Consider the following 7,342-nt stretch of genomic DNA (forward strand, 5'->3'; position numbering starts at 1 on the left):
GACCGTGTTGGGTAGGGCCAAGTAATGTCGTAAGGGGGACGCAGTTCATCGGCTCACTATGTGGGCACGTCTTGCCGCAGCATCAGCGTGGTCATTTTCACATACACCCATTGGAACCACACACAGTGTCTGAAGGACCAGCCAAGGACATGAGTTGGTTGTGCCCGTCAAGAATCATGGTATAGATATCGCTTATAACCTTAATGGAGTAAAAGGTCATCGCCTCCAACACTGTTTTACTGTCTGTCAGGACTGTCCAAGCTCTGGGTGTCGACGGATAGATGTTTCTCAAGGCGGCTAATATAACGAAGGCCTCGACTTCTGTAGATGACAATTCGTAAGGGACTTTGAATCCTTGCTCAAATCCGTCCTGTGGAATGTAAAATACAGCTGTCAATTCGCCTTGGTAGACTGAGCCGTTAGTATATTTCAGTTCGATGGGTGTGAAGGGTATGGATCAGATGCAGTGTTTGTCAAGGTTTCTCGTCAACATCGATTACTTTGTGTCTCGCCTGTCATTAGTCGTCACGTGAAGAAGGCGTGAAGAACAGCGATAAATGTCACGCGCCCTCAACCAACAGTTGATCCTGTCCCAGGCAGCACAATGTACTGAAAGTCGAGTGCAATAGGGGTGGACGGGTAGGTGGCAGACCTTCAACAGTCCCTTCAAACTAAGGAACATTGACAAGACCCATATACCGTCCACCCCTATTGCACTCGACTTTCAGTACATTGTGCTGCTTGGGGTACTATTCATGCTTTATCTACTTTATCAATTATCACGAAGATTGCAGGATCAAGAGCTCGACTATTGGTTGAGGGCGCATGACATTCATTTCTGTTCTTCACGCATTCTTCACGTAACGACCAATGACAGGCGAGACACAAAGTACTCGAGGTATGCACGGTGTGGTGGCGAAGTGTCCACATCGGCGCCGCATAGGAGACTAGGGTGGAAGTCGAGGAAACGAAGAACAGCTAGACCATGGGTATTCCCAGGACCCAGGATTTCTTCCGGGGAGGGGGGGGGGCAAAGTGTGCAACCCCCCCCCCTTCCCCGCCACACACAACTCTTTTCCTGGAGACGGACGCTGCAGACTCTGCGGGTGTTCAGAGGTTCATATACGGCATCTGAGCACAATCATGACGACCTATGACTACACTCTAAACCTGGTTCCTTCTAGTAAAGGGTAAAATTTTCAAAAATTTTACCCTCTATTTCAGAAGGTACTTTGTAACCTATATGCGCAATACACTCTATAAACGTTACACAGATCACCTATAAATAGAGGTTACTGTCTCCTAACCGCCACACCGACGTAAAAGTTAGTTTCGCCAGGCTGTCTCTAAGACGCTCGCCTCTTCTCAGACGCTACAGAACAAATGGTGCTCAAAATGAGCTCTCATCAGTGCAGAACGCATACTGTCACTCGGAACATATAGCTATAATATACGTAATTCATCTAAAAGCGTCCAATGGCGAAAACTGAGTGATCACTACATGTACAGATTCACATGCACAACAAGTGAAAGAAATAAATAATTGCAACTGGAGCATATGTATTATTTAATTGGCAAACCTGGAACGACAGCTGAGGCAAGAGCACGAGGACGTAACAATACCAACACTTCAGCTGTGGTGAACGACATTCAGTTTCAAGGAGGTATACTCTTTGCAGTCCTCACGTTGTTGCAACTTCCTCTCCAGTACGCCGAAAACATTCCTATTCCTTTCTGATATGTCAGAATGACACATCAGCGACGCGGCTTTGGTTAATCAGAAGCACACGAAGAAGTAAAACACAAGTATGACAAAGGACTAAGCAAATAACGGACGTAAGACACACACGTACACACTGTGTTGAACCGTGTTAGAGAGAGAGACAGACTGTGCTGTGATTAGTATTCCTAGACTGTCCAGCAAAAACGTAACGACGTAAACTTTGTGGTGAACATACCGTAGAAATACCCTGATAAAGTTCCGTCACTTGACTCTTGTGCATTCTTCACAATTCTGAACACGATCCGCAGTCCGTACAGACGCAGAGATACAATAACGTAACGCACACTGATCCGACACTCTCGTACTGAATGATTTAATGTGCGGCTTGAACGAGAATACAGTGACTTTTGAGCAGGACCTTTTATAGAGGTTACCTTGCAAAGAAACAAGAAAAACAAACGAAGGAAATTCAAACGCAAAATTCGTTTAGAAGTTACAACGTTCCTATAAAGGGTACATTTATAAGTTACGACGATTGGATTTCCGTTGAACACTGAAGTAACCTCTATTGCTCCTCCAGTGTCACGTTACAAGTCGTGTTTAACCTCTAAACAGAGGTATCGGACGTGTAACCGCTATGATATTTGGAAATCTACGTCTATATAAAGGTTACACATTGCTAAAAATTACAATAAAGGGTACCGAGTGAAGAGTGTAAAGAGCGTACAATTTCCACAAGTGACCTTGGCGCCCCAAGGGGGGAGGGGGGGGGCGTGTGTAAGCTTAAAGGTTTCCTTTATCATATAGGATGTACGCCGGTGGTTCCCGCGCCGCAACTACAACAGAGTACAGTGGTCTTCGGCGCTCCTATAAGCAAAGAATTGAATGGGCTTGAATGCTCAGCAGTTCCCATTCCCCAGTGCTGCCAAACCCATATATTACAGGTAGGATATATCGCATATCGCCCAGAATCAGAGGAGAATGCACTTGCCGATGTCAGCACGGGGCGGACCCCAGGAGGACCCGCAGAGATGCAGAAGCACGTTAACGAAGGTGCTAGTACAGATAACCTTAATCTATCGAGACCAGGTCCGCCCTCTGTGAGTGGTTATTCGCAGGCATCTGTAGTGTGGAACATATTTCAGAGTTGATCCTGTTAAAAGCAAAGGATACCTGTGATAACTCGGATAACTAGTTTCCTCTTCTTCGTCCGGGCGGAGTATCCGGATTTCAATTTCAATGTTCACGTCGCCAACTGTGATCGTGATGCCGATGTCATTATCTCCAAATTCTGCCGCATTGTAAGCATGTCGTGTCACAGTCGTTGCCTTTTCTCTCGACTAAATAAATGTCGAAAAACTCAGAATTCTCGGACAATGATAAACTCCGAGAAACACCTTCCGAATATGCCCAAAAATAAACTGCGAAAACCCAGAACCCTAATTATGGCTTAGGTTCTTTTATTCGAGGTTGCCTTTGTCCGAACATCACTCTCTCGCGGATCAGGTTGTTATTCCGATAAACGCGCACAAGACGTGTTCGAGAACGGTTCAAACAACAGCTCGGCGGGAACACAATATCTCGATAGCTCGAAACCTGTCTGAACATTCAATGGGTACAGTTTTTTTTCCCTCTCTCTCTCCTTTGTTTTTCTGGTTCCGGTTCTACTAGCGACATGGTGGAGTAGAGAAAAGTATCCGCTCGTTAGTGGTTACTCCAAAGGTCGTGCTGAAGACTGGGATTTTGTGGGTTCGAATCCTACCACCGGCTGTGCTATCTGAGGTTTTTCCTGTGTTTTCTGGCAGGCTTTCCTGGCGGATGTCGGCACAGTTCCCCCCAGTATTTTGCAAAGGAAGCACCCACTAACCCCCTATCTCCCTCTCCTTCCTGCTGTCCTCTCTCTATCTGTCCCCGTCTGTGTGCCGCTCATAGCCACATTTGCTTCGCGGCGCTGACACGGAATAAAAAAAAAAGTTCCTCTTCAGCCGCGAAATCAGCCGCTATAAAGGTTGCCTTCAACGATGGCTCACAAAAGAAATAATCCAGTCGTTCGTCGGTTGGGGTTCGGTTCGAAGCCCTGACTAGTATACACTGCGCTGCGATAGTGTTTAGATTACTTCCACACTTAACATGTGGAGTGCACAAAGTGAACAAAGGCTACGTGGATGTATATCCACGAACGTATATACATAAAAAAATGGCCCGGTCACTACTCCCAGAAACATATTACGAAATAAAAGCGGTTAGCGCGCCATCTCAAGCGAATCTTCACCGCTTCTGAAGCTGTCACACGAGTCGGATTAGAGAAGATTGATCGCGTAATCCAGGACGGCTTCACTTCTCTCTGGTCCACATCTTTCTGTACACTGGAAACGATATGGCAAGTCCTATTGAACGAGGACTCTCAGCTCAACGTTAGCATTTCGGTTTTCTTCAAAACATGTTTTTTGCACGTGATATATTGTTGCTGTTAGATGTAAATATTGTTCCACCAAGGCTGACGTCGAAATCGTAGCAATAAATGCTCTTTACTTAACAATGTGTTCGCTCCGCTATGCCTTTGCCACCCACCCACCCAAAAAATTTAAAATATAATTCGTTGTTCACCTGATATATTAAGTGCCTCGATTCTACCATGGTCTCCAGATGTGGCTGTAAATGCGAATGCTCGTCCTGCAGCCCGGTAGCCTGATTGGGCTGACTGGCTGCTGTACAAGTATGAAAAAGGGGGGAAAGAAAGTATTGTGAGTGTGTGTGTCCTGCGGCCTCTGCCGTCAAGAATACGTGTGCATTACGAAGGAACAAACACTATATTGCTTGGATTGAAGCCAAACCCTCAAGTCGAAATATCGGCGGCTCCAGACTTGCGGCTTTTGCTTCATTGCTATACCTTCAATGGATCGTTGGGTTTTCCGCTTTTCGACTGTACTGCTTATCAGTGATGGCCAGTAGTTAAACTACTAGTTAAACTACCTGATTGTAGTTAAAAAGTAGTTATCACCTACTTGCAGAAATGTAGTGGCAACTTCTAGTTAAGCTACTATTTCGAGTAGTTAACTACAGTAGTTAGGTTACTGCAGGCGCCAACTACTTCCGATTTTGCCGCAAGTTTTACGGCACAATTGTGCTTCCGACTTTTACCTTGAGCTACTTGTTTGATGAGAATGGAGGTGCAGAGCAATTGTGCCGTGCATGTGTACTAAATCTTCCCTTTTAATCCTTGTCTAGTGAAGCCACATTTGTTGTGAAATAATTCTGTAACTTAGTTTATCTCGTAGGCGCAGAAAGAATCCCACCGCAAGCTTTGTATTTGACGATCGTAGCGGCCTCCGTAATACATTGGTTACCGTCCTGGTGTGCACATAACCGCATAGGATGGCTAAGTGATCGATCATCGTGGCTAAGCGAAAATATTTTACGATCCACAGTGGCGCAATCGGCAGCCACCACAATATTTCTGCGTGGCGCATTGATCTGTGACGAAGGAGCCTGAGTGTAAATCTCGTACATGGCCCGTCGTCGTACCTTTGTAGCGGAAGCTTTCACTCCATAGAAAATATTTTCACAACAAGCTCTTTTGTCAGCGCATAATATACAAGGGACAGGCAGTGGATTTTACGACAGTATGTGAATTAAGCGACGTAGGCACAAGAGTATATTTTAAATAGCATTATCACTGCTTGTGATTCATATTTAGGTGTCCAACAACACTACAAGGGATTGCTGTTGATGGACAACGTTAAGTAGTTATAGATGTAGTTAAAATACATTGCAGTAGTTAAAGAAGTAGTTTAACACTACTCCCCTGAAAAGTAGTTTAACTACTAGTTAAACTACTCAATCGCAAAGTAGTTAGTACTTATAGTTAAACTACTGTAGAAGTAGTTAGTGGCCATCACTGTTGCTTATACATGCCTCATTAAAAAATCCATAAATTCCAGTTCGCTCATGTGCGGTGCACCATTTTCCTCACTTGGCTTCTTGCATTGCAACGTCGGGGGGCAGCGTAATGCAGCACAATTTTTGCCGAGTTCCGAAACGCGACTTGGTGATTTTGCGGTCCTTCGGCTGACACTGCTTTAGAGACAAAAAAGTCATGACTTTATCTACTAAACGACCAAACGCACGTCCTGAGTGCGTAACCCAAGTCATAATCTGCGACTCCATCTCAAGAACGGAGTGAAAACGACCGAAACAGAAGTGCAGTGACGTAGTTTCGAAGCTTTCACGCGTCTTCACAGCATTCAAGTGACATGGTGGACTTGTTGATGCACCTAGGTCTACAGAACCTGCACCGTAGTCTTTCCTTGGACTGCTTTCCTTATTCTTTAGTGTATGCCCCACGTGTTTTCTATTATTCTTTCTTCTCTCATCATCTTCGTGTGTTCCACGTGCAATGATGCAGGCAGAGTACCGCAACCGCGGTTAAACACCCTATGTCATCATCTATATATTGCTGCTGTTGTTATACTTCAATGAACTCCACGAACGAAGACGAAACATCCTCGCACTTTCCGAAGCGGAGCGGAAACATGCGTGAGCACATGAGCGAAAGTGGCACGCATTTGAGGTGATGCGCTTTTGTAGCGTTAAGCAGAGGCTGGTAGTGTGACACCCACGCAGGATCGAGGTGCTACCCACTTAACGCTACCCGCTTGCTACCTAACGGAACCGATTGAACGCTCGCTTAACAAGTTAGAATGGTTCAAAAAATAATTCCGGATGGGTTTATTGGGGCAGTTCGCGTAACATGTGATGTATTTTCAATTGCAGAGCAGTGTCTTACCTTGAGCTCGTTCTTGCCGCATCGGACGGAGATGTGAACGGGGGACGCAGCAATACTCGGTGAAGGTTGAAATGAACGAGAACTGTCGTGGCGTCGGTTATGTGACAACATTGGGGAATTTTAGTGGATTGGAAGCGCTCTACGAACTTGATACTATAACGGAAGCTGTCAAGTCAAAGATCAGTAGCATGATGTCATCCACTTGAATGAACCCAAGCAGCAAAATGCACTGAAAGTCGAGTGCAATAGGGGTGGACGGGTAGATGAAAGGCCTTGAACAGATTCATGAAACTAGAGAACATTGATAAGACACATACCGTCCACCCCTAATGCACTCGACTTCCAGTACATTGTGCTGCTTGGGAGGCGTGTGGCTTATCATGTTTTCGAAAGCGTTATCGTGAACACCTTCTGATCGACTAAAACTTGTTATCGTCCTACGTGCCAACTGGTTTCTAGATTTTTTAAATTCTCCCTCTTACCGTGCACATTCCAGTGATCTTCCTCGCACATTTCGTAACACAACTCTGGAATCTCGATCGCGGCGACAGGGACGCGTGTTATCGTTGCTGTAAGCCTGTGCTGGAACGTGTTTGCATCTGATTTGAGACATACATGCGACAAGTTGTGTACGTACATCAAACTTATAAGTGCCTATCTGCCATTTGAATGCTTTGTCCTGCCTAACGAACTGATGATGAGTAGAACAGGAATACGACTCAAGCGCACACACAAAAGCAAGTCACGTAATAGCTCGGAATAAACTGTCTGACATGCAGCGGTAAGTGTAGTAGGTTACGCTGAGAAAAACGTCGGAGGGGATGAAAAAGAGC

The 7,342-nt window shown here is 45.4% G+C and overlaps 1 long non-coding RNA gene across 2 annotated transcripts in view; it reads right to left on the minus strand.

Annotated features, from left to right (window-relative positions):
- LOC135378026 (uncharacterized) overlaps window positions 1–6,702 on the minus strand; it is a 96,209-nt gene extending 89,507 nt beyond the window's left edge. For both annotated transcript variants that reach the window (XR_010418240.1, XR_010418239.1), the window contains exons 1-2: window positions 6,510–6,702; window positions 4,331–4,431 (exon numbers count right to left, since the gene is read on the minus strand). This is a non-coding gene — a long non-coding RNA (uncharacterized LOC135378026). The remainder of the gene's footprint in view (window positions 1–4,330; window positions 4,432–6,509) is intronic.
- Between the last annotated feature and the right edge of the window lie 640 nt (window positions 6,703–7,342).

Source organism: Ornithodoros turicata, chromosome 1, assembly GCF_037126465.1.
Source record: "Ornithodoros turicata isolate Travis chromosome 1, ASM3712646v1, whole genome shotgun sequence".
Taxonomy (NCBI): domain Eukaryota; kingdom Metazoa; phylum Arthropoda; class Arachnida; order Ixodida; family Argasidae; genus Ornithodoros; species Ornithodoros turicata.